At 37.0% G+C, this 27485-nt stretch overlaps 1 pseudogene; it reads left to right on the plus strand.

Annotated features, from left to right (window-relative positions):
• Positions 1-250: 250 nt before the first annotated feature.
• The window catches only part of LOC118620746, a 128706-nt pseudogene continuing 101471 nt past the window's right edge, over positions 251-27485 (plus strand).

Below are 27485 nucleotides of genomic sequence, written 5' to 3' on the forward strand. Positions count from 1 at the left end.
AATATGGTCATTATTTTATATATCTCTATCTCTATCTATCTATCTAGATATAGATATATATACACACACATATGCTTATTATTGAATATTTATATAAAAAAAGGAAAATGTTCACAGTTGCAATTTACATCTTACATAATCATTGTTAATATTTCACCATATTTTCTTCAAACCATTCTTTTCTATACATTTATTATTGATTTATTTATTTTAAACTTCTGTCGTTGGTTATAATAACAGTCTTTTAACCATGGTAAATAACAGCAAAGAGAAGAAAAACAGAGCAAGAGATCATAAAGAAATGGGTCAGGAAAAGGAAGAGAAAAATTTTGCTTCGGGTATTTTCCAAATACTGAGCATTGCTTTCTCATGAGCATCTAAAAAGTGTTGAATGAATGCACAGATCCAGAGGCTATAAAACTACTGGACAATGCAACCTGCAGATTTTAAATGCTGCATAATATCTGGGCTTCATTTCCATCAGAATAAAATAAAATAATAAAATAAGATAAAACTCATAAAATCAAATGCACATTTGAAACACCACTGACAGATTCTACCTTATGTACAATGTTATACAGACTATATTATTTCAAATCCATACATATTTATTAATCTACACATAATAGACTTTAATTTTGTTGTTGTTGTTGTTGAGGAAATGAAAAGTGTTTGACTGCAAGAGACTGGAAATAATATAATAGTTGGTCTGTACTCAAAAATATCTTATAACATTGTTGGGAAGATAAGTCAACACATGAAAATGTGAAATGTGAAAATGAGAATATAGAGAAGTTCAGAGAAGGCAGCCACAGGTGGGACATAGAGCTATGAGAAAAAAATGCATGGAGAAAGAAAGATTTGAGGTGGAATTTATATTGTTTATCTTAGTAAATTAAAGAAGTAGAGATATCACAGATGGAAACAAGAGCAGGAGCAAAAGCTGAGAGAAGATATTGAACATGATGTTTCTGAAAGGTAGTGGGAATTAGAAAACCATTTGAAGAATGATATACTGAATGCCTGCATCTAGAGATAAAACTACAACATAGTACTCATGGAATAAGTAGATATCAAGTAAGTATTTTTAACTGATGAAATTCACAAAGCCGAAGTTGTACACCAGGTATATGAGAGTGTAATTGGCACATTGAACACATGGGGAAAATGTGCTTAGAGGCAACACACCTGTATGTTTTTCTTTATTATCCCTTTGAAATTTAGTGGGAGGTGATCTTTTTCTGCTCCTATAAAAACTCTGGCAGTGTCATCTCTCTCTTATGGTCATTTTAAATTGCAAATAATAAATTAGAGTGCTGTCCCTTGTAATAGTCAAAGTTTCCAAGTCCATTCAGTATGGCTGTCTTTTCTCCTTGTCATTCAGATCCTTACCTTAGTTGTTTCTGAGTCTTCTGGGGAAGTCTGGAGAGGAAAGGGAAACAGCAAAAATTCGTGTTTGACGGGGACTATCCTAGACCGACTTCTCGGTTTCTGGACCTGGCCCATCTCTAAAGCTAACTCTTTTGAGGATGCTTGTGTATGTTCTTACTAGGGCCTCTCTCCTGAGCTTTCTTTGAATAAGGTGATGCAGATTGAATGCATCTTCCTCATGCCATGAAAATCTTAGATTACCTTTAGCTTCTTTCCACTGAGGCTTTCTGCCCTAACCAGATGATCCTGTCAGTTAGTACCTAAGTCAACTCCACATCTGCTTTCTGTTGTGCCTGCCCCACAGCTGTCCTTGGGGACCCTTACACAGCCTTTGCCTTTATAGGCTCCGGGAGTGTAGGCTGACTCCAAAGCAACCCCTCTTTTATAGCTCATCTCTTAGCATCGTTGCTCATTGTTTTTAATTTTCTGGACAGCATGTCAGACACCACTTTCCTGCATTTCCCTAACAAGGTGATAATAGTGAGCCCTTGCAAAGGTCCCTTTCACGGGACTGAGGTATGGATGAAGAGACCATCTCCCTTGATGGACATTGGTCTCACAGCCCATCTATTCCAAAAAATTCATTTTCAAGAATTCTTTCTCTCAATATGAATGAGAGGTTGAAAAGACACAAAACCTATTTTAATATTTTTCTCTAAAAGTTTCTATTTTGGCCTTGCACCTCACTTTGGTATCATTTTAGGGCTTCACTTAACACTCTCATATTAAACCCTCTTCTAGAAGCATTTGGCAGGGTGACTAACATGGTCAGTGAGACCAGGAAGACTTTTCCTGAGAAAACGAAGAGAGGAATTTCATGGAATTCAAGCAAAGACCATTTATATAATTGCTTCATGGTGTTAAAGAGATCCAGGAAGTTAAGTAAAATTAGTTAGGCAATGTCATAGCAAAAAGGTTGTTGGTGATCTTGGAGAAGTGGAGGCAGACATTTGAATTCTATGAGGTTGATGAAGGGGGCAAGTACGGGAATGGAACCACACAATTTGAAATTTCAGAAAGTTTCATGTGAGGAAGAGGAAAATGTTGGGAATTCCTTTTAAATGAGAGAGGCAGGAGACATTTCGGTGCCATGGGAAGGCATCGGTAAACAAAAAGTGGTCCAGGATACCAGAGAGAAGTGATCATCCAAAGCATAGAGAGGTGGGCTCAAGAAGGCCGGAGTTGCTGAAATCTAGAGTTGAGGTAATAATTACCCTGGAGCAGGAGAAATGCCTTTTACTGGGGCACCGGGAAGAAAGAATTAATGTAGATTTAAGGCAAATTTGAAGATTTCATGTTTGAAAGCTGAGGGATTTATGGCCTAATAGCAAAGCCATGAAAAAGAGGACATTTTGGGGGGGGGGGGTAGAAGGGGGGGTGGAAGATTGAAAAAATAAGGTGAATTTGAACAATGGAAGGCCTTAAATATACTTCTATATGTGACATGGTAAGGGGGACAAGATTCAGAGGAAAATAATAAAACATGTAAACATATAGATGAATAACTTAAATTAGTGCTTACTCTGCACAAGAACCTCCGCTAAGCCCTTTACAGACATACATTCGATTTCCCATCTCCACTTCACCTGCACTACGGCTGACTTCCACTCCACTTCTGCTCTCACAAGCCATTCTTTACGCCAGAGCCAAAGCAGATCTTTTACAAGCACAAACTGTGTGTGTCAGATGCCACTTAGGCCCTTGCATGGCTTCCAAGTGCCTGGAGATAAGTTCTGTGTGTTCTGGATCCTGCCTAGATCTTCGACCTCACCTTTTCCTTTGTGTGTGTTATATTAGCTTGGAGTTATTGCAAATAGACCTGTTTTTATTTCATTTTCGTTTTCTAACAAGTTAACACAGGAATACAAAAAAGCTACTGATCTTTGTTTCAGACAGTTGACAGGTAATATTTCAAAACATTAGGTTAAAACTTTTTGCAACACACATATAGAAGGCATGTACGAAAACAAACCAACTCCTCACCACCACCACCCCAAACCCCAAATTCCTTAGTCACAGAGCTTGAATTCTTATTTTGTTTTCAGTAAGAAAAAGAAAGTACCATAGAGTGTTATATTCTCATTGCTGCAAAGGAATAGGAGAAACCAATGCATAGCAATGAGTATTATGGAAAAATATGGGCATCTAGTTTCCCACTCCCCGTTCTCTAGCTCCATTTTGTTTTTATATAGCTCTCAACATGAGTGAATATGTATGGGGCATAATATCAAGATAAATTTTCAGTTATTTGTCATAGTGGTTCTTCTTGTACCACAACTTTTAGCCTTATTCCATATTTAAATTAACTCATAAATTTAGGGTAGTTTTCCTAAGCCATTAACATTTTTCTGTGGGATAAAACATAGCTTATGAGGTTTTAGCATGAAGACTTTTTTTCCCCTTTTCTTTCTTCTTTCCTTTTTGATTTTTAAAACTAAGATAAAAAGAACTTGTCCAGACATTCTTAAGTCTTATGATGACCACAAATAAATAAAAAAGATGGTAAAGACATTGGTCCTTTGTATTCTAGCAATTAAAAAATGAAAAGCAAAACTGAAAACACTTTCTACTTAAATTTTTTTGAGAGATCATTAGAATGATCACTTAATAGTTCAGTGTGATCTGTACAAACTGACCCTAGCAATGGATCAATAAATTTCCAATTTACATACTTTAAAAGGAATGGAGGTGTTTGAATAATAAAAGTATCTCAAATGAATGTGTTTGAAACACTCTATGTATATTCCTCTATGACTTATGAGCTGCTGTACATTTTTATAAAAGTTTTTAAGAACTTCTCTTACTAGCAGTCCCTTAAAATATCCTTAAAATACAATACTTATGTAGTAATTGGCAAGAAACTAAATATCACTCACAAAAACCAGAAAATAAATCTTAGTTCAACATAGTTAATAGCTTTCTTTCACTTTTACTATATATACATAAATTGATTTTGGCTTTGTTATGAAGCATTTGCATCCAAGTATATAATTTATTCTAACCAATCAATTCCTACTCTATCTTAATAGCTTTCACCACCTCTTACTCAGATTTACTTGCTTCACTAATTCTTTTTAAATCCTCACCCAAGGATATGTTATTACTGATTTTCGAGACAGAGAAGGGACGGGGGGAGAGAAACGATGTGCAAGAGAAATATTGATCAGTTGCCTCCCATGTGCATCCTGACCGGGGATTGAACCCTCAACCTAGGTATGTGCCCTGACCGGAAATCAAACCTGCAAGTTTTTTGTGTATGGAATGCCACTCCAACAAACTGAGCCACCTGGCCAGAACTTGCCTTACTAATTTTATACTTGGTTTAGGGAAACAAATGAATTGGAAGAACTAGGAAAGATTGTATAAGCAGATGTTAACAGAGCAAATCTGATACATGATAATCTGGAAGGGCTACTAATTGAGCCAATCCTTTCATCCGTGTAACAAGCTACTTGATAGATTACCCAGAATGGCAGAAGAGACAAGCATCTTTATGCCCTGTCATGCTCTCTAGATAGCATTCCAGACTTTAGAACAGCGGTTCTGTGGTCTGGGACCCACAGCATCAGTAATCACCTGGGAATATGTCAGAAATGCAAATTCTTGGGCACCACCCCAGACTTGCTCAATCAAAACTCTAGCGCGTAGGGCCCAGTAAACTCCATTTTAACAGGGCCTCCAGGCAATTCTGAGAACCAACAAGCTGCACAGGGCTCTGGCACAGTTACTAGGGGAGGCACTAGAGCTCCACACAGGAGAACATGATGGATTTATTACATGTGCTTGTTTTCTGTCTTTCTTAACTGAGCCATGCCGTTCTTCCAGGTAGCATGAAATGGAGGACATATGCATGCAGACTTAGGTAGTAGAAAAGACAACTCCCCATGCTCTCTATGTGATCTATAAAATTTAGGATTTTTTTTTTTTGTTATATGAGACTGAAATTCCAACACAAACAGGCTCAAGTTTAAAAGAGTATTTATGACCTTCCCCAGGACTTCTGGTCAAGATGGCAGTGTAGATAAACGCGGTATCGCGTCCTCCCACAACCACATAAAAGTTACAACTAAACTACAGAACAACCATCATTCAAAACTGCCTGAAATCAAGCTGAATGGAAGTCCTACAACTACAAAATTAAAGAAGCAGCCACATCGAGACTGGTAGGAGGGCGGAGACAGAGGGGCTGGTCCCACACCCACATGTGGGGGATAAAAATCAGGAGGCTACCTCAGCTGGGAAGATCCTCCCTGAGGACTGAGGGGTCTCTATCCCACACCAGGTGCCCAGCTTAGGGCTCTAGTGCCAGGAAGAGAAGTCCCCACTACTTCTGGCTGGAAAAACCAGCAGGAACTGAGGCTGAGCAAGGCTGAGGTGCTGGAGCCCCAGGCAGCTCCTCTTAAAAGGCCCACACATGGACTTACTTGGATTTGCACCCTCCAGGCTCCAATGTGGGGGGAGGCAGCGAAAGGCACTAGAGACATATGGGGAAGAACTGAGTTGTTTGGCATTGGAGTGAGGGCTAGAGAGGCAGCTTTCTCCTGGACAGACTTGCTGTCAGAGGCCTTTATTACTTTGGTGAGCCCTCCCCTGGGATGGCAGACTGCCGCCATATCTGGGACTCCAGCAACCTGGCTCACACTGGTTGCCCCACCCTGGTGATTCCCTGAGGTCCCGCCCAACCCAACTTTCAGGCCCACCCAAGCTGTTGCCAGATGCTTTACCATAGGATTGATCTGCCTTGGATCCTGCTTCAGGTTTTCCTAAATTTTTTCAAACAAGCAGCATCTGGTCTCAGCTAGCCCCATACCTCTTGTTAAGTAATACATAGAAACAAACACAGGGAGGCAGCCAAAATGAGGAGACAAAGAAACAGGTCTCAAATGAAAAAACAGAACAAAACCCCAAGAAAATAACTAAGCAAAATGGAGATAAGCAACCTAACAGATGCTGAGTTTAAAACACTGCTTATAAGGATGCTCAATAGACTTAGTGAGAACCTCAGTGAACTTAGTGAGGGCCTCAAGAGCATAAAAAAGGACCAGTCAGAAATGAAGGAGGCACTAACTAAAATAAAGAATAATTTATACAGATTCAATAGTAAAGTAGGTAAAGCCAAGAAGCAAACCATCGATTTGGAATATAAGGAAGCAAAAAACACCCAATCAGAACAGCAAAAAGAAAAAAGAATCCAAAAAAAATGAAGATAGTGTGAGGAGCCTCTGCGACAACTTCAAGTGTGCCAACATTTGCATCTTGGTGCCAGAAGGAGAAGAGAGAGAACAAGAAATTGAAAACCTATTTGGAACAATAATGGCAGAAAACTTTCCTAACTTGGTGAAGGAAACAGACATACAAGTCCAGGAAGCACAGAGAGTTCCAAAGAAGATGAACCCCAAGAAGCCCACACCAAGACACATCATCAAAATGCAAAAGGTTCAAGACAAAGAGAGAATCTTCAAAGCAACAAGAGAAAAGTTGTTAGTTACCTACAAGGGAGCTCCCATAAGACTATCAGCTGATTTGTCAAAAGAAACTTTTCAGGCCAGAAGGGAGTGGCAAGAAATATTCAGAGTGATGAAAAGCAAGAGCCTATAACCAAGATTACTCTATTCTGCAAAGCTGTCATTTCGAATTGATGGCCATATAAAGAGTTTCCAAGACAAGAAAAAGTTAAAGGAATTCTTCACCACCAAACCATTATTATATGAAATGTTGAAGGGTCTTCTTGAAGAAAAAGATAAAAAATATGAACAAACAAAATGGCAATGAATACATGTCTATCGACAATTGAATCTACAAAGAAAATGAACAGGCAGAACAGAAACATTCTCATAGACACAGAGAAATTTTGATGGTTGTCAGATGGGAGGGGGTTTGGGGAAATGGGTGAAAAAGTTAAAGGGATTAAGACGTGCAAATTTGTTGTTAGACTGACAAACCTCAAAGGAAAGGGAGGTTGGGGGGTGGAAAGAAATAAACCAAAGAACTTACATGTATATATGCGTAACCAAAGGACATGGAAAACAGTGTGGGGAAAGGCGGGAGGGGGGTGGAAATGGGGAGGAGGGGGCCAGTGGGGGGAAAATGAGGAACATCTGTAATACATTCAACAATAAAGATAAATTAAAAAAAAAGACTATTCACTCAATATCTGACAATCTAGAGATTAATAATAGTGATAGGCAGTGTTTCTTGAACACGAATTTCTGGCACTGGTCTAATTGCTTTGTGCAGATTAATTAATTAATACTCATAAAACTCTGAAAATGGTAGTATAATTATTTCTATATTAAAGATGCAGAAATTGAAGTACAGGAACATTAAATAGAAGGATTGGAATTCAAACCTAGATAGTGGAGCTGGCTTCAGTCTGGCTTGATCAAATGGGTAAAATAACTGGAAATCTATGTTTCCACATCCAAAGTTGAGCAGAAATCCTGAGTCTGATTTACACTGATTCAGGGTTATATGTTCATTTCTGAACCAATCACTATAAGCAAGGTAATGGGATGTACTAATCATCTAATGCCAGTCAAGGCCCATCCAGAGCTGAGGATAGTATGACAAAAAAACCCTCATCATGATGTACTGTTTTCTGAGAATAGGAGTGAATGGGTAATGCCCTCCTAAAAGGGAGCAGAGAAGATCACCAAAGGCACTGCTTATTGCTGAAAATCTATTTGAGTTCAGAGAGCATAGTCTTACTCAAATTAGTTTCAACAAAGAAGCATTTATTTGACCATATTATTGAACCATGGAAAAGGTAGAGCTGCATGAGGATCTGAGGGACAACTGTCACCAGTGACAAATTGTTGTCAAGATTCCCCCTCTTCACCTTTCCAGTTGAATTTTTTTATGGGTGATATCTTCAACCCCAAACAACCTCATTCTCTAGTCCTGAGTTCAAAGACCTAGGGAAGAGCTTATATTATCCAAGCTTGAGTGGTGGGTCCAGCCTGAGTGACTCAGCTATGGCCAGAAAGCCAAAATCAAGAATCAGGGCTGTCTTGTTGACGTTATCAGATGTTTGCTAAGCAGCCATTCTCTCCTTTCTCCTTTCAAGTCAAACTCTAATTTTGTTCAGATATCTATTTTCCTTTGCACAACCCTATCCTGTGTGAGTGGTGACTTCAAACTTTAGCCCCAGGTGGTGAATTGCAGCTAATAGATGCTAATTCCTTGCAGACAGTGTTTTAGAAATAGACACCTATCCCAATTCTGGCTAAAGAGATGTAGGGGGACTCTACTGAGGGATTTCTGAGATTGATTTTTCTCACTGAAAAAAATAAATTTATGGGATCTTTAAAAATTCTCTAGTTAGTGTAAAAGACAACAGCTGAAAACACAATCAACATACTACTCAAAGTGACCTTGTTGTCACCAGAACTGGGTTTTGCTTTTGATGACTAAACAATTGTTGATGTCTCTTTTTCATAAATGGGTAGCTATTTCTTTGTCTTTTCATTGAAGTACCCATATTAAATATGTGTTTTATTTTTTATTAATTTATTTTTGTTACAGATGTCCCCCCCTCCCATGACACCCTCCTCCCTATCCCCTCCCAGCATTGTTGTCTATGTCCATTGGTTACGAATACATGCATATAAGTTTTGTGGTTTATCTATTCTCTCCTTAATCCCCCTCTTTTGATGTTTGTCAGTATGTACCATACTTCTATGTCACTGGGTCTATTTTGTTCACTATATTCCACAAATAAGTGAGATCATGTGATATTTGTTTTTCTCTGATTGGCTTGTTTCGCTTAGCATGATATTCTACAGGTCCCTCCATGTCATCTCAAAGGATAAGAGATCTTTCTTTCTTACAGCTGCATAGTATTCCATTGTATATGTACCATAGCTCTTTTATCTACTCATCTATTGATGGACACTTGGGCTGTTTTCAGATCTTAGCAATTGTAAATAGTGCTACTATGAATATAGGGGTACACATAGTCTTTCTGATTGGTATTTCAGGCTTCTTAGGGTATATTCCTAGAAGGCGGATCTGGGTCAAATTGCAGTTCCATTTTTAATTTTTAAATTTTTATTTTCTTTATTGATTTGAGAGAGAGAGGAAGTGAGAAGGAGCAAGAGATAGAAACATTGATGAGATAGAACATTGATTGGCCAGCTTCTGCATGCCCCCCACTGGGGATTGGGCCCACAACCTGGGCCTGTCTCCAGACCAGGAATCAAACCAGTGACTTCTTGGTGCATGGGTTGATGCTCAACTGCTGAACCACACCAGCCAGACCCATTTTTAATTTTTTAAGGAAACACCATATTGTTTTTCATAGTGGCTGCACAGTCTACATTCCCACCAGCAGTGTATTAGAGTTCCCTTTTCTCTACACCCTCACCAATACTTGTTGTTTGATGATTTGTTGATGGCAGCCATTGTGGCATGTGTGAGGTGATACCTCATTGTTGTTTTAATTTGCATCTCTCTAATGATTAGTGATGTTGATTTCTTCATATCTCTTGGCCATTTGGATGTCCTGTTTGGAGAGGTGTCTATTTATGTCCTCTGCCCATTTTTAAAATTGGATTCTTTGTCTTCGTTTTGTTGAGTTGTATGAGTACTCTATATATATTAAAAATCAACCCCTTATCTGATGTATTGTTGGCAATTATTCTCTCCCATATAGTGGGTTCCCTTTCCATTTTCATGCTTGTTTCTTTTGCTGTGCAGAAGCTTTTTAGTTTGATGTAGTCCCATGTATTAATTCTTTCCTTTGTTTCTCTTGCCTTAGGTGTTGTATCAGTGAAAATTCTGCTGTGTGTGAAGTCTGAAATCTAGTTGCCTACATTTTCTTCTACGATTTTTATGGATTCATGAGTCACATTTAAGTTTTTTGTCCATTTTGAGTTTATTTTTGTGTATGGTGTAAGTTGGTGGTCTAGCTTCATTTTTTTGCATGTAGCTGTCCAATTTTTCCAACACCATTTATTAAAGAGGCTGTCTTTACTCCATTGTATGCTCTTTCCTCTTTTATCAATTATTAAAGACATAATGTCTTAAGTCAGTTTCTGGGTTCTCTGTTCTGTTCCATTGATCAATATGCCTGTTTTTATGCCAGTACCAGACTGTTTTGATTACTGTGGCTTTGTAGTATAACCTGATATCCAGTATTGAGATCCCTACTACTTTGTTCTTCTTTTTCAAGATTGCTGTGGCTCCTTGATGTCTTTTCTGCTTCCATATAAACTTTTGAAGTATTTGGTATAGTTCTATGAAATATGTCATTGGCATTTTAATGGGGATTGCACTGAATCTATAGATTGCTTTGGGTAATATGGACATTTTAATAATGTTAATTCTTCCAATCTATGAACAAGGTATATGCTTCCACTTTTTTATATCTTCCTCTATTTCTTTTTTCAATGACCTGTAGTTTTCTGCAAATAGGTACATTACTTCTGTGGTTAACTTTATTCCTAAGTGTCTTAGGTTTTTTGCTGCAATGGTAAATGGGATTGTTTTCTTAGTTTCTCTTTCTGTGAGTTCATTATTGGTGTATAAGAATGCCGTCAATTTTCAATATTAATTTTGTATCCTGCTACTTTGCCAAATTCATTTATTAGCTCTAGTAGATCGTTCATGGAGCCTTTAGGGTTTTCTATGTACAATATTATGTCATCTGCAAATAATGACAGTTTCACTTCCTCCTTTATAAATTTGGATCTCTTTTATTGTTCCTTCTTGTCTAATTGCTGTGGCTAAGACTTCAAGTACTATGTTAAATAAGAATGGCGAAAGTGGGCATCCCTGTCTAGTTCCTGTTCTTAAAGGAAATGCTTTTAGTTTTTGCCCATGGAGTATGATGTTGGCTATAGGTTTTTCATATATGGCCTTTATTATGTTGAAATATGATCCCTCTATTTCCACATTGCTGAGCGTTTTTATCAGAAATAAGTGCTGGATTTTGTTGAACACTTTTTCATCACTTATTGATATAATCATATGGATTTTATCTTTCATTTTGTTTATGTGGCGTATCAAATTTATTGATTTGTGAATATTGTACCAGCCTTGCATCCCTGGGATGAATCCCACTTGGTCATGATGAATAATTTTTTTGATGAATTGCTGGATCTGATTTATTAACATTTTGTTAAGGATTCTGGCATCTATGTTCATCAGGGATATCGTTCTGTAGTTTTCTTTCTTCGTAGTGTGTTAATCTGGTTTTGGAATTTGAATTATGCTGGTCTCATAAAATGAGTTTGGAAGTCTTCCTTCTTGGATTTTTTTTGGAATAGTTTGAGGAGAATGGGTGTTAGATTCTTCTTCGAATGTTAGGCAAAACTCCTCATGAAGCCATCCAGTCTTGGGCTTTTGTTTGCTGGGAGTTTTTGATTACATATTCAATTTCCTTGGTTGTTAGTATATGTGTTTTATTTTAAACATGTAGAAGAAAGATGACATGATTACTTTGTTTGGCATTATTTTTTCACCCTCACCACTCCCCTGCTCCACTGTGTTTCTGTTAGTAGTGTCTAGTATTAGTTATGCACTTTCCTATAGGCAAATAAATGCGGAGTGTTTCATTTTTAATTTTTACAGAATTTGTGACCTGTGAATAGTTGTCCTCCAAGAATTAACAATTAGGACACACTGGTTTAAGTCAGCATTATGTGCCCCTATTTATTTCATTTTTATGTACAATCATTTTTAGTGCGTGTTTTTTTTCTTTATGATCAACTCAAAGAAACTAATAGAATAAGCATGATAATATCAAGAATAATTTTTGAGAACATTAAAAAACATGGGTATGATACAAATAAAGAGTAACTATATAAGTCAAAGATTAATTTAATTCACTAATCAGGGAAGCCGGGTGGTAAACTGATTCATAAGGTATTTGAGGGATGAACAAAAGATTTTGGAATTCTAGATTAGATGCAAACCTGGATAACATCCAAAAGGGCAATCAACTATATCCTCTGGTTGTAATTTCAACCAGACAGAAATTATTTGCATCTGTACCAGACAAAATCTACAAGATAACATGAAACATTATAGAATTTATACTCTGATCAGTAATAAAGGGTTTGTCTAAAAAATATTTATTGCATTAGAGATTTCAGTAATTCTTGTGTGAGCCTGATAAATAATCCTCCACTGTGATATGTAATCATCCTTTTACCTTTTCACATTTTTTTCAGCTTTTTAATAGCAACAATACTACAATGTTGTTATGAAGATTAATAAAATAATATATGTAAACATGCTTTATAAAAATGTAAAATGATATTTTTGTAGTTTATTACCATAATTACACAATATTCCAAAGGCAAGCTTGACATAAAGGAGCCAAGTTAGTTAGACTGTCAGTATTTTTTTTTTCCTTTCTGAGATTCTAAAACAGAGACATTTATTCCCCCAATGGCCGGATGAAAATAAATTTATGTCAACAGGGACATAATATGCAAAAAATTTAGAAAAACTACAAACTATTTTACTTCCCTGGGGAGAAATGCTGCAAAATTAATTAAGTTTGTTTTCTTGCCACAGTCTGAAAACAATGCTCAGGAAAAACTGTGAATGTCCTACTTTTTAAATTCAACAAGTAATGTGTTGAGCATTAACCAGGTGCCCTATGGGTTCTACTGTAGGGAGACAAAGAGGAGGAAGATACACATTCTCTTCATAAGGATCCAGAATTAGCAGCAGGGATAACACAAAAATAACCAATTGGTTAATTTAACTACTGTTTCTATAATCATTTGTAAGTCGGTGTAGTATTTCTCTAATTTTACTGGATACCATTCACATTGAACTGCATATGAAACTTCCTGTTTTTCTGTCTTTATATTTTGTTTCTTTTTTCTCTTTGTTTTCATATTTTTAAATATAAAGTAATTGAAAAAAATTATCTGTAAAAATTTTTATTTTTTAATAAGATGAGATTTAATAAATCTAACAAAAATGTTAGCTTATTTAATGCCCAGTAATAGAAAGAAGGATATATTACAGTGCTCCTCTCAATATTTCCAGCACACAAATGGCACTATATACAGTTATTACACTATTATTGATTCTATTCCCTATGCTGTACTTTACATCCTTGATTGTCTAACCATTATGCTGTATACCTGAAACCAATATAAAAGAATGTTGAAAGTAAACTGTAATTAAAAAATAAAAAAGAAGGATACCTCTTTTTTTTTCTCTTGTTTGTTTTTTATTCATCCTTACCTGAGGATATTTTTTCTGTTGATTTTTAGAGGGTGGAAGGGAAGGAGGGAGGAAGAGAGAGAAGAGCATCCATGTAAGAGAAACACATTGTTGGTTGCCTCCTGCACAATTCTGACCAAGACAGGGATCGAACCTGCAACTCAGGTGTGTACCCTTGACTGGGAATCAAACCCTCAACCCCTAGGTGTGCAGGCTGATGCTCTAACCACTGCACCACACTGGCTAGGGCCAGACTTCTGTTTGAAGAACCAAACTGAAGCAACTTTAGATCTCTAGATTTTTCCAGGGATTCTATAAAATTTTCTGATTATAATAATAAAAATTATGGATAAATAGTATCTTTTTTCTTTTTACTATAAATCAGTAATTTATTATTGATATAGCTAAGCAAAATGTCAGACAGAAAAAGTAAAAGAACATATGCTTTAAGGTCATGTGGAATATAAAACTGAAAACAACATATGAAGAAAGAGAAAAAACAAACAAAAACGTATGGACACAGACAACAGTATAGTGGTTACCAGACGGAAGGGGTGTGGGGGGATAATAAAGGGAAAAGGGAGTCAAATATATGGTGATGAAAGAAGATTTAGCTTTGTGTAGTGGAAACTCAATGCAATATATAGATAATGTATCATAGAAGTATACACTGGAAACCTATATAATTTTATTAACCAGCGTCACCCCCAATAAACTTAATGTAGCTACATATTATATATATATAATTATATACATAATATATATATTATATATAATATATATAATACATATTACATATATAATATATATATATATATAGTTAAACTAAACCAGCAATGTAACCCCAAAAAAGAAAGCAGGCTATGAAAACAATGGGAATAGAGGAGAAAACTACCTCTGAATTGCAGTGATTATTATAATTAAATAATAATCATAACTATGTGTTTCCTTCGTGTTTGTGAAAAAACCCAACATATGCCCTTATAATTTTTGTAGAAAATGATTTATACTAATAATTACTTGATATTTCATCATAATTTACTCCAGTTTTTAAAGCATAAAGTTTGGAAAGACCAAGAACAGCCTGGAAGATGGACTGTATCTGTAATATCATTAAACTATGAGCTTCAATGAGAGAAAAACTCAAATACTGAATATATTTTGCTACTGTCCATTCCAGAGATACTTTTATGCATTATCATTGTTTATTTCGAAAAATCTTTATAACATAGATATATTTTTATTTTATTTTATTATTTTTAATCCTCACCCGAGGATATTTTTCCATTTATCTTTAGATAGAGTGGGAGAGAGAGAGGGAGGAAGAGAGAGAGAGAGAGAAACATTGATATGAGACACATTGAGTGGTTGCCACCCACACCACCCTGACCAGGGCCAGGGACAAACTGCAACCAAGGTACATGCCCTTAGCGGGGACCAAATCCGGGACTCTCTGGTCCATAGGTCAACACTCTAACTGCTGAGCCAAACCGGCCAGGGCTAAAATAAAATAGGACAAACAATTTAAAAAAGAAGAGATGAGTTATAAATACTGACATAGAAATACATATATATTCAAATACATATTCTATATAAATAAAGCAAGTTACAGAATAACATGATGTTATTCTATTTTTGTTAAAGAAAAAGAAAAGAAAACTGTTGAGAGTAATGTTGAAGAGAAACTTTCATTTTCTCCTCTTCTGTGTTGAAGTTTATACAAGAAGTCTGTATTTTATATACTTTATGTGATACTTATAAAAAATAATTTTTTTTTTGCATAGAATTACCTGATTTTTTTTTCTACTAAAAGGTGAGTCATAAAGAATGTTTTAAGAAACTGTTAAATATACAGTCAATTATTTAATAGAAAAAAAAATGTTTGTCTTTGTACAGGACATCCAATATTAATTAAAGGATTCATGTGAACTTTTCTGAAATCATTTTTGATACTTTTTTTCAATCTCCCTAAGAAATCAAGTCCTTTATTTCAATATTATAATTTTTATGCTTAATATCTCTAATGAGATCTTCTTAACTATTTGATGTTTACACTATTATCTCTTTATTCTTACAGGATCAGGTGTGTTCAGAATGGTATGACCATAAAATATCTCTTTACTCTTGATAAGGCTATTTTGTAACTTTTAATGTGGTGCATTAATTGCTCTTTCTCATGGAAAGGCTGTGTCTTTCTTTCACAGAGAGTGCAATTATACTCTTCAAATGTCTGTTAATTTTTTCCCGTGGGTTCATATTTGTAGTACTGCCATCTTTCTTGCTGGTGACGTGTACTTGTAGGGATTGATGACAGCTCAGATGGTTTGCTGGTTTCATTTCTTCTTAGTGCAATGAAGTGTGCGTTAAGGGGTTGGCCACAAAGAGAGAAGAGCCTCTGATACTGCATTTTGTAACCTACCCCCCATCAATATGCACCAAGCACTGCTTTGTTTCTGCGGCTGCTTCTCCCTCTTGCAGTTACCCAACAGGGCTTGATGATGGGAAGCTACTTAGTCCTTTTTCATTAGGCGGTTATTCTATTCTTTTTACCCACCCAGAGGCCAGCGATGTGCAGATGAACTGCCACTTGTACAGGCACTGGACTGGAGCTATGCTTTCTGTCTACTCCTTGAATCCAGTATGGCAGAGTAGGCCCTGAGCTGGCCAGTAAACTGTGAAAAGAGCAAAGTTTCTTTGGGACCAGACCTACCCTCTGATTCTCCCAGGGCTTTTTGCAGTGTTTGGTTTAGATTCTGGAGTCCATCAGATTCCTTGTTAACTTTGTGGCATCTCCAGGTTTGGGTTCAGGGGAAGGACTGAACAGTCCATGCTTGTGTACACTCTGATCCTGACCACTATACCTTACTGTAGCTTGGAATATCCACCCTCAAAATCTCCCTTACCTCTGGCTTTATTATTCTTATATTTTAGGTCCTATCTATGTCATTTCCTCAGGGAAGCCTAACTCACAGATTAATATGTTTTCAAATACTTTTCTATATGACCCGACAATTGGAATTCAATAAGAATTTGTTCAATAACTGGCCACCTCTTTAGCTGTTAAGATCCATGAGAACAAGGGATGTGTCTATTTTTCTTGGTACAACTTTATCTATGGCATCTATCCTAGAGCTTAGACAATAGGTGAGACTTCATAAATATCTTTTTCAAAGAAAAAGTAAGCAAAGAAGGAACAAAGAAAAGGGAAATATATTTTTTTTTGTTAAAGTGAACATGATGTATGTTTACTGAAGAGCAATCTACCTCTGAATTAGTCACACCTGTAATATATAAAAAGCATGGAATCACAGACTAGCTTTATTCTAGATGTTAAATAACATTTGGCCTTCTCATTTTATTAATAGCTTAATATAGACCAAAAATAAATTTCCTAGAAAAGAAACATAAGTTACAGCATCAAATGAAAATGAAGTTTGTATTATCTATTGGGAATGAATAATAAAGTGTTAACTGTGTATATCTATTATGAATAAGAGACTGTAGAATTCCCAGGATATAAAGAATTCTTTATTTAAAAGTGTGAAAATCTAAGTAAAATATTTAGCAAAAATTAAACTTTTTTACTGAACAACACCAAAAAAAGACCACAGAAAGCCAGTGAAGAGTAAATAAGAGGAGAACAATAACGACAAAAAAAGAAAAAGGAAATGATAGGCACACTTTCAAAATCTTCTAAACACTTTAACAATTACTTAATCTCTCTTCTCTATCTTTTCTAATGTAAAAATGAATTACTCAGACCATTGTCTACATGTTTCCTCAACCAGATAGTATAGTATATTTCTTTTATTTTTATTTTTTATTTTTTTAATTTATTTTTTATCCTCACCCGAGGACATTTTTCCATTTTTTGTACAGATAGAGTGGGAGGGAGAGTGAGGAAGAGAGAGAGAGAGAAACATCGATGCGAAAGGGACACATCGAGTGGCTGCCACCCGCACGACCATCCAGGGCCGGGGACAAACTGCAACCGAGGTACATGCCCTTAGCGGGAACCAAACCCGGGTCTCTCTAGACCGCAGGCAGACGCTCTAACCGCTGAGCCAAACCGGCCAGGGCCAGATAGTATATTTCTATGCATATTACTCAAGCTCTCAGATGTTATGTCAGGAGATAAAATAGTTATAACCTCAGATTCCCCCCCCCCCCCGCCCAGGGGGCACCAAGCTTTTGTAGAAGCACTTGTGCTTGTGTGTTATCCTCTTATTTAATTCAATTCTTCTTTTCTGGTCTAACATTCTTTTTTTTTTAATCCTCACCTGAGGACACTTTCTGCTTTCATAGAGCGAGAGGGAGAGAGGAAGGACGAGGGAGAGAGGGAGGATGAGAGAGAGAGAGAAACATCGATGTGAGAGAGACACATCGAGTGTTTGCCACACACACAACCCCAACCAGGGCCGGGGACAAAGTGCGACCGAGGTACGTGCCCTTAGTGGGAACCGAATCCGGGTCTCTCCAGACTGTGAGCTGATGCTCCAACCGCTGAGCCAAATCGGCCAGGGCATCTGGTCTAACATTTTAATCTCTGGGACACATGTATGGATACATGAATGGACAAGACTTCCCCCTGCCATATTCCCCTCCCATATCTATCAAGGTCTCCAGGGCTGTCACCTTCATTTGTGATCTATAATGAAGTCAATCACATTACAATGAAGCAAACATGAAACTATCTACCAAACCTCTGCTTTTCTCGGTATTCATGTCTTTTACAGTACAGTTTCTACTTAGTGCCTATTTGTTTTGTTCTTATTACTTGCTGTCGAGCCAACTTTCACTCCTCCATGTAAAATGCACAGTGTGGAAGTCATCAACTACCAATTAAGGTTGTTCCAAGTGCTAGGAAGGAAAGCAAAACAAAGCTCTCAGCAGGCAAAGCTTATACTGATAACTGGAAAACACCAAATTAAGACTAATTCACATAACTTCAGCGCATGACTCAGAGCTACAGATCATGAGTCATGGACTTTCATTGAGACAGAGCTGGCAACACACACGAAAGAGCTCAGTGTATGCAAACGCAGGCTGAAAGATGCACACGTTTGTCACGTACAAATCAGTGTGTTGCAAAGGTGTATATTCTGAACAGCACTGTTACAGCAATAAAGGTTCATAGCACCTGTGAAGAAATGAGTTTCAAGTGACTCAGAATAGAGTGCATTGTAAAACAGAGGCTCTGTTTATATCGAGCTTGTCACTATGACTATGAAATTCCAGCACGAGGAGGAGTTTAGTAGTACTTTATGGAACAAATAAACCATCACTGCTTGAAGGTATGTCATGAGAAGAAAAATAAAAGCATGAAACCCATGCCAACTCATCTGTGCTCACGAACTCATTGTTACTGTCTTTCTTGCAATTTGATTGGCCCAAGTCTAAGGTTATTACTTATTCCTTGTTCCCCCTTTGCATGTCCTGCCAGCCTTTTGGCATACAACTCTATTTTCCAACTCCTCTCCTTGTCATGCTATTGACTACATTGCTTTTTTCCAGCCTTGGATCCATTTTTTTTTACTAACACTGATAAGGATTTACTAGAAATCTAACTTACTCTGCAGTTTTATCTCCAGCTTGGTTTGTTGCTTGCCTATCACTTCCTCTTCCCCAACCAAAGATTCTTCACTCTATTTTCTGACAATGTGATTTATGTTAACCTCTCAGCCATTGTTAGCAGTGGATTTTGTTACAGATCTTACAGACAAAGACTACTGGGTAAAGGAAATAGACGGAAGAACATTCATTTCTAGGTGAGGGGAAATAAAATATGGACTCAGACACCTGAAAATAGTTAAATATGGTAATTGGACATAAAGGTAAACTAAATATTTTTTAAGAGGAGGGAGTCAGATGAGTGAGGATGCATGGTTACACAACTGAGGCAATACAATGGCCACACAGAGGCTGGCCCTAGGAAAGGAGAGAGAAATGCTATGAAAAGTTGTAGGAGCACTGGTCTGAATTTTCTATAGGAAAATACAGAACATGAAGGATATTCCAGTCTATGTTCCTTCCTTTACTGAATTATTATATCTGTGAACAGGGAGGATCGCAGGCACTATAGGGGTGAAGAAAGAAGATTCTGAATTTAAGCAAACCTGGTTCTAGTTCCCAGCTTTACAGGTTACTATTATGCACACTTGGGCAAGTACAAACCCTCTTCAGGTTTCTGTGTAATAGACTTAATAATTGTACCTACTTCTTTGAGATAGTTGCTTATGCTCACTGTTTTTACCTCCTAAACTCTCTCCCATCAAGATTTTGACTCCATGAAGCCATCCACTCTTGCTCTGGTCACCAATAACATTCATGCCACTAAATGCACGTGTGGTCAATTCTCAGGACTCATCTTACTTAACATGTCAGTTGCATTTGGCAAAATCTTGGTCTTCTTCCTTCTAGAGGTACTGGCTTTTTTCCTTCTCTCTTGGCTTTGAAGACTCCACCTGCTTCTGGTTTTCCTCCCACGTCACTGATTGCTTCTTCTTAGTTTCTTCTTATGGGTTTGTTTCCCCATACTCTCAATGTTGAAGTGCCACAGAGTTTAGTTCTTTTTCTTCTTCTCCATACACACACCCTCCTTCTTCACCTAGATTATTGCAGTAGTTCCCTACCTGGTCTCCCTGCTACTATCCTTGCCTCACTACAGTTTCTTCTTAATACAGAGCCAGAGTAATCCTTAAGTCATACCACGTCAGTTCTCTGCTTAAACCTTTCAAGGGCTTTACATCTCACTCGGAGAAACAGTCGATTCCCACAAGGCCAGCTTCTCCACCCCTCCCCTTAGTATCTCTCTGATATCATTCTTTTTTCTATTCTCCACCTTGTTCTCTCATTTCCAACCAAACTAGCCTTCTTGTGCTACTTGAATATGCCCAGCACGTCCCTATCTTAGTGCCTTTGCACTGGTTGCTCATTCCACTAAGAATACTCTTCTTCAGAGAGTCTCATGGCCAACTTCCTTTACACTTAAACCTTAGAGGTTTGTTGTATTACAAATTCAATGTACCTTTCCCTGACAGTGTCATATAAAATTGCAATCTGGCCCGGATGGTGTGGCTCAGTGGTTGAGCACTGATCCATGCACCAAGAGTTCACTGGTCTGATTCCTAGTCAGGGCACATGCCCAGGTTGTGGGCCAAATCCCCAGTGGGGCGCATGTAGGAAGCAACCAATTGATGTTCTCTCTCATCATGTTTCTATATCTCTCTTCCTCTCCCTTCCCCTCTCTCTAAAATCAATAAAGAAAAATAAATAAATCAGTAAGTAAATAAATAAAACCGCAATCTGCTCCACTTCCGGCACCTTTGATCCTCTCCTTAAGCTGCTCTATTTTTCCATAGCATTCATCACACTCTTTAAAAACTATATTATTTATTTATTATGATTACTGTTTATCAATTGGCTTTTCCCAGTACAATGTGAGCTCTCATAGAACAGGTATTTTTATCTGTTTTGTTTACTGATATATCCTTGGTGAAGAAAGAAGATTCTGAATTTAAGCAAACCTGGTTTCAGTTCCCAGCTTACTGGTTACTATTATGCACACTTGGGCAGGTACAAACCCTCTTCAGGCCTCTGTGAAACAGACTTAATAATTGTATCTTTTACCTGGGGATATATGCCCGGCACACAGGAGGCACTTAATAAATATTTGTTAACTTGAGTAACAGATGCCATATTAGTTTTTGAGGATTAAATAACATGCCCTGAACCTTATATTAATACAGTGCCTGGTACATGGGGCTAAAAATGATGATAGCTATAAGCAAATATAGAAGATAAAAAATTTTTTATGTCCTTAGTCAGACCTTTCCCAACACCATTCATTCAATATACTGCTTAATGTTCCTTTCTTGAAACCCAGAAAACCAGAGAATCCTTTGTAAGAGTCCAAAAAATTCAATCTTCAAAGCATTTATATAAAGTAGATGATCTATAAATTTGTTAAATACTTGATAAATATTATTTTCTAAATGCTTTTTATTTTGAGAGACAAGCATAATCTTTAGTCAAAGGAAAGTATCTCAAACTCCATTTTGGGACTTCAATAAACTGCATGAAAAAGGAATTCTAGGGATAGAGCAGTTTTTGTGATACATTGAAAATTGTATTATGTAAAAGGGTTCTGTTTTACTAATGGCTAAGAATGACTTTATATGTTAAAAAAATCTTTAAAGAAAATTAGTCCAAAGGAAGTCCATGATTATAAATACTTCATTTATAATAGTCGGATAAAAAATTTAAAATTGAAATAGATGGCTGCTTTTATGACATAGTAAAATATATCTGTCTCAATGGCAATGCCAGGATTAGGCTTAAGGGTGAAATACGAAAACAAACTGCATTAAAGTCAAGAATGTTCACTTTACTTCCTATTATTTATTTGCTATTGTAATAATATATTTTATTTAACCCAATGTATTAAAAACATAATCAGAGAGATTCCAAAATGGCGGCAGAATGGAAGCTACACGGACCATCTCCCAGGACCAAACTGGAATTACAACTAAAATAAAGACAAATCATCAGGAAAAAGCAACAGAAAAGCAGCTTGCGAGGACCATATAACCAGGGACACTGAATCGATCCTGGTAGGATTGCGGATTTATGGGGGGAGGGGCTGGGAGCCAATGGACAGCAGTGGTCTTAGCTGTGAGCAGTGCACTCAGGGTAAAACTCCCAAGCCTGCTCCATAGCCCAGAGAGCTGGGACAGAGTGCTAAAATAGTCACAGCCACTTAGCTTGGGCTCTGGCAGAGGGAGGGCAGACTGGACTAGAACTGTATGGGATTTGGAGGGTGCTCAGAGCTTTTGCTGAATTGTGGTCACGCAGGACAGGGGCCATCCTACTCCTTCCCAGGGCTCTGGGGAGAGGCAGCAGCCCCTCCCAAGGAGATTCAACTCCACCCAGTGGGCTATTGAAATACAAATTGAGGCTCATTAAAAACCAGCATCTGCCCCACCCTTGGGAAATCCCCTTACTCTGAACACCTTAGGGAGTTTTTCATTCAACTAAGAACCCAAGGCTCTTCAAATAACTGCTACAAATAGCTTCCAGGCAAAAAGCTAGAGGATAACTATACCTTTTCTGGGCTTGCAACTCTACCCAGGAAAGTAAGACTTGACAGTGGTGTTTAACGTGGATCCTCCCACAGTCATCCAAATGCAGTAGAGGGGGCCACAAACAGCAGAACACCAACACAAACAGGGAAAATTTGGCAGCCTCCATAAACCCACTGAGACAGTCAAAATGGTGAAACAAAGAAACAAATCCCAAATGAAAGAACAAGAGACCTCTACCGAAGATGAGATAAATTTCCAGCAGTTAAGCAAGTTAACAGAGCTAGAATTCAGAGCCATGATCTTGAGGAAGCTCAACAGCATGAGTAAGGACATCAACACCATGAGTAAAGACATAGAAACATTGAAAATCAACCAATTGGAAATTAAAAACCACCAAGAAGAAATGAAGAATGATATAGCAGAAATAAAGAACACACCGGAAGGACTAAACAGCAGGGTAGAGGAAGCTGAGGACCGGATCAGTGAATTAGAAGACAGGGTAGAAAAAAATCAACCAATCAGAAAACCAAAAGGAAAAAACAATTAAAAAATGGGGAGACAGCTTAAGAGACCTGTGGGACAACTAGAAACATAATAATATTCACATCATAGGAGTTCCCAAAGAAGAAGAAAATGAGCAAGGGTTAGAGAATATATTTGAAGAAATAGTGACAGAAAACTTCCCTAATTTGGTGAAGAAAGAAGGCATTCAAGTTCAAGAAGCACAGAGAGCCTCAGTAAGAAGAACCCAAACAGGCCCACACCAAGACACATAGTAATTAAAATGTCAAAAATTAAAGACAAAGAGAATCCTAAAGGCAGCAAGAGATAATCAACAGGTTACCTAAACAGGAACCCCCATAAGGCTCTCAGTTGACTTCTCAACAGAAACACTACAGGCCAGAAGGGAGTGGCATGAAGTAATCAAGGTCATGAAAAACAAGGATCTGAATCTAAGACTACTCTATCCAGCAAGGCTATCATTCAAAATAGAAGGTCAAATAAAGAGCTTACCAGACAAAAAAAAAAAAAAAAAAAAAAGCCTAAGGGAATACATTACCACCAAACCAGCACTGCAAGAAATGTTAAAAGGACTGCTGTAATTAGTATAAAAAATAGGAAGAAAAATATAACCACACTAAACACAAATGGCAATAAATAAGTACATATCAATAATCACCTTAAATGTTAATGAATTGAATGCTCTGATTAAATGACACAGAGTAGCTGATTGAATAAGAAAGCATGACTATATCTTGTTTACAAAAGACCCACCTCACAACAAAAGACTCACATAGGTTGAAAGTGAAGGGATGGAAAAAATCTTCCAAGCAAATGGAAAGAAAAAAAAGCTGGGGTAGCAATACTCATATCTGATAAAATAGATTTCAAAATGAAGGCCATAACTAGAGACAAAGAAGGCCACTACATAATATTGAAAGGATCTATCCAACAGTAAGATATAACTTTGGTAAACATATATACACCCAATATGGTAGCACCAAAATATATTAAAAATCTTCTGGAGGACTTCTAAGGAGAAATCAACAGCAATACAATCATAGCAGGGGACTTCAACACCCTGCTGACATTACTGGATAGATCTTCTAGACCAAAAATTAGCAAGGAAACAGAGACTCTAAATGAAGCCCTAGATCAAATGGATTTAATAGCTATGTACAGAGAATTACACCCCAAAACCACAGAATTCACATTTCTTCTCAAGTGCACATGGGACATTCTCAAAGATAGACCACATGTTAGGACACAAACTAAGTCTCCACAAGTTCAAGAAGATTGAAATCATATCAAGCATCTTCTCAGATCACAATGGCATGAAACTAGAAGTCAATTGCAACAAGAACATGCAAAGACATTTGAACATATGGAAGCTAAATAGCATGTTATTAAGCATTAAATGGGTTACCGAGGAGATCAAAGAAGAAATTAAAAACTTCCTGGGAAACCAATGAAAATGAAGACACAACAATACAACATCTATGGGATGCAACGAAAGCAGTTCTGAGAGGGAAGTTCATAACACTGCAGGCCTACCTCAAGATAGAAAAAAAATTGCTAATAGACTATCTAATCTCAGAGTAAGTAGAAGGAAGAAAATAGGAAAAATCAGAGCAAAAATAAATGACATGGAGACCAAAAAAAAAAAAAAAAAAAAAAAACAATTCAAAGGATCACTGAAACAAAGAGCTGGTTTTTTGAAAAGTTAAACAATGTTGATAGACCCTTAGCTAGACTCACCAAGAACCTAAATACACAAAATCAGAAATGAAAGAGGAGAAGTAACAACTGACACCACAGAAATACAAAGGATCATTAACAAATTCTATGAACAATTATATGGCAACAAATTCGACAATCTAAGTGAAATGGACAAATTTCTTGAAACACATAGTCTCCCAAAACTGGACTGGGAAGAGATAGAAAACTTGAACAGATCATTAACAACTAAGGAATTGAAGATGTAATTAAGAAACTTTAAAGAAGAACTAACACCCATTCCCCTCAAACTATTTCAAAAAATTCAAGAATAAGGAAAACTTCTAATCCTGTTTTATGAGGCCAGCATAATTCTAATTCCAAAACCAGAAAAGGGCACTACAAAGAAAGAAAACTACGGGCCAATATTCCTGATGAACATAGATGCCAAAATCCTTAACAAAATACAAGCAAATTGAATCCAGCAATACATCAAAAAAATGATTCACCATGACCAAGTGGGATTCATTCCAGGGATGCAAGGCTGGTACAATATTTGCAAATCAATAAATGTGATACACCACATAAACAAAATGAAGGATAAAAACCACATGATCATATCAATAGACACTGAAAAAGCATTCAACAAAATCCAGCATCCATTTCTGATAAAAAGGCTCAGCAATGTGGGAATAGAGGGATTATATCTCGACATAATAAAGGCCATATATGAAAGACCTACAGTCAACATCATACTCAATGGGCAGAAAATAAAAGCATTTCCCTTAAGAACAGGAACAAGACAGGGATGCCCACTTTTGCCACTCTTATTTAACATAGTATTTGACGCCTTAGCCACAGCAAACAGACATGAAGGAAAAATAAAAAGGATCAAAATTGGAAAGGAGGAAGTGAAACTGTCACTATTTGCAGATGACATGATATTATACATAGAAAACCCTAAACACTCCATCAAAAATCTACTAGACTTAATAAATCAGTTTGGCAAAGTATCAGGACACAAATTTAATGTCAAGAAATCAACGGCATTTTTATGCACCAGTGATGAACTCACAGATAGAGAAACTGAAAAAACAATCCCATTTACCATCATGCCAAAAATATTAAGATACCTAAGAATAAACTTAACCAAAGAAATAAAGGACCTATTTGCAAAAAACTACAGGACATTGAAAACAAAAATAGAGAAAGATATAAAAAAGTGGAAGCACATACCTTGTCAATCCACATGGACTGGAAGAATTAACATCATTAAAATGTCCATACTACCCAAAGCAATCTATAGATTCAATGCAATACCCATCAAAATACCAATGACATATTTCATAGAACTAAACCAAATACTTCAATAGTTCATATGGAACCAAGAAAGACCCCTAATGGCCACAGCAATCTTGAAAAAGAAGGACAAAGTAGGTAGGATCACAATTCCAGATATAAGGTTATACTACAAAGCTACTGTAATCAAAACAGCTTGGTACTGGCACGAGAATAGGCATATCGACCAGTGGAACAGAACAGAGAACTCAGAAATGAACCCAAGATATTATGCTCAATTAATATTTGACAGAGGAGGCAAGAGTATACAATGGAGTAATAAATGGCCTCTTTAGTAAATGGTGTTGGGAAAATTGGACAGCTACATGCAAAAAAATGAAGCCAGACAACCAACTTACACCATACACAAGAATAAACTCAAAATAGATAAAAGACTTAAATGTGACCCATGAATCCATAAAAATCCTAGAAGAAACTGTAGGCAACAAAATTTCAGACATCATACGCAGCAGAATTTTCACTGACACAATGCCTAAGGCAGGAGAAACAAAGGTAAAAATTAATATATGGGACTACATCAAACTAATAAGCTTCTGCACAGCAAAAGAAACAACCACCAAAATGGAAAGGCAATCCACTGTATGGGAGAGCATAATTGCCAATGATACATTAGATAAGGGATTAATTTCCAAAATATATAGAGTTCTCATACAACTGAACAAAAGGAAGACATAGAACCCAATTTTAAAATGTGCAGAGGAGCTAAATATACACTTTTCCAAACAGGACATACAAATGGCCAAGAGACATATGAAGAAATGCACAAAGTCACTAATCATCAGAGAGATACAAATTAAAACAACAATGAGGTATCACCTCACACCTGTCAGAATGGCCGCCATCAACAAATCATCAAACAAGTTTTGGCGAAGGTGTGGAGAAAAGGGAACTCTAGTACACTGCTGGTGGGAATGCAGACTGGTGCAGCCACTATGGAAAATAATATGGTGTTACCTCAAAAAATTAAAAATTGAACTTCCATTTGACCCAGTGATCCCACTTCTAGGAATATACCCCAAGAAGCCTGAAATACCAACCAGAAAGAATATATGTACCCCCATGTTCATAGCAGCACTATTTACAGTAGCTAAGATCTGGAAACAGCCCAAATGTCCATCAGTAGACGAATGGATAAAAAAGCTGTGGTACATATACACAATGGAGTACTATGTAGCTATAAGAAAGAAAGATCTCTTATCCTTTGAGACA

The sequence above is a fragment of the Molossus molossus genome, unplaced genomic scaffold (assembly GCF_014108415.1).
Source record: "Molossus molossus isolate mMolMol1 unplaced genomic scaffold, mMolMol1.p scaffold_m16_p_8, whole genome shotgun sequence".
NCBI classification, from domain to species: domain Eukaryota; kingdom Metazoa; phylum Chordata; class Mammalia; order Chiroptera; family Molossidae; genus Molossus; species Molossus molossus.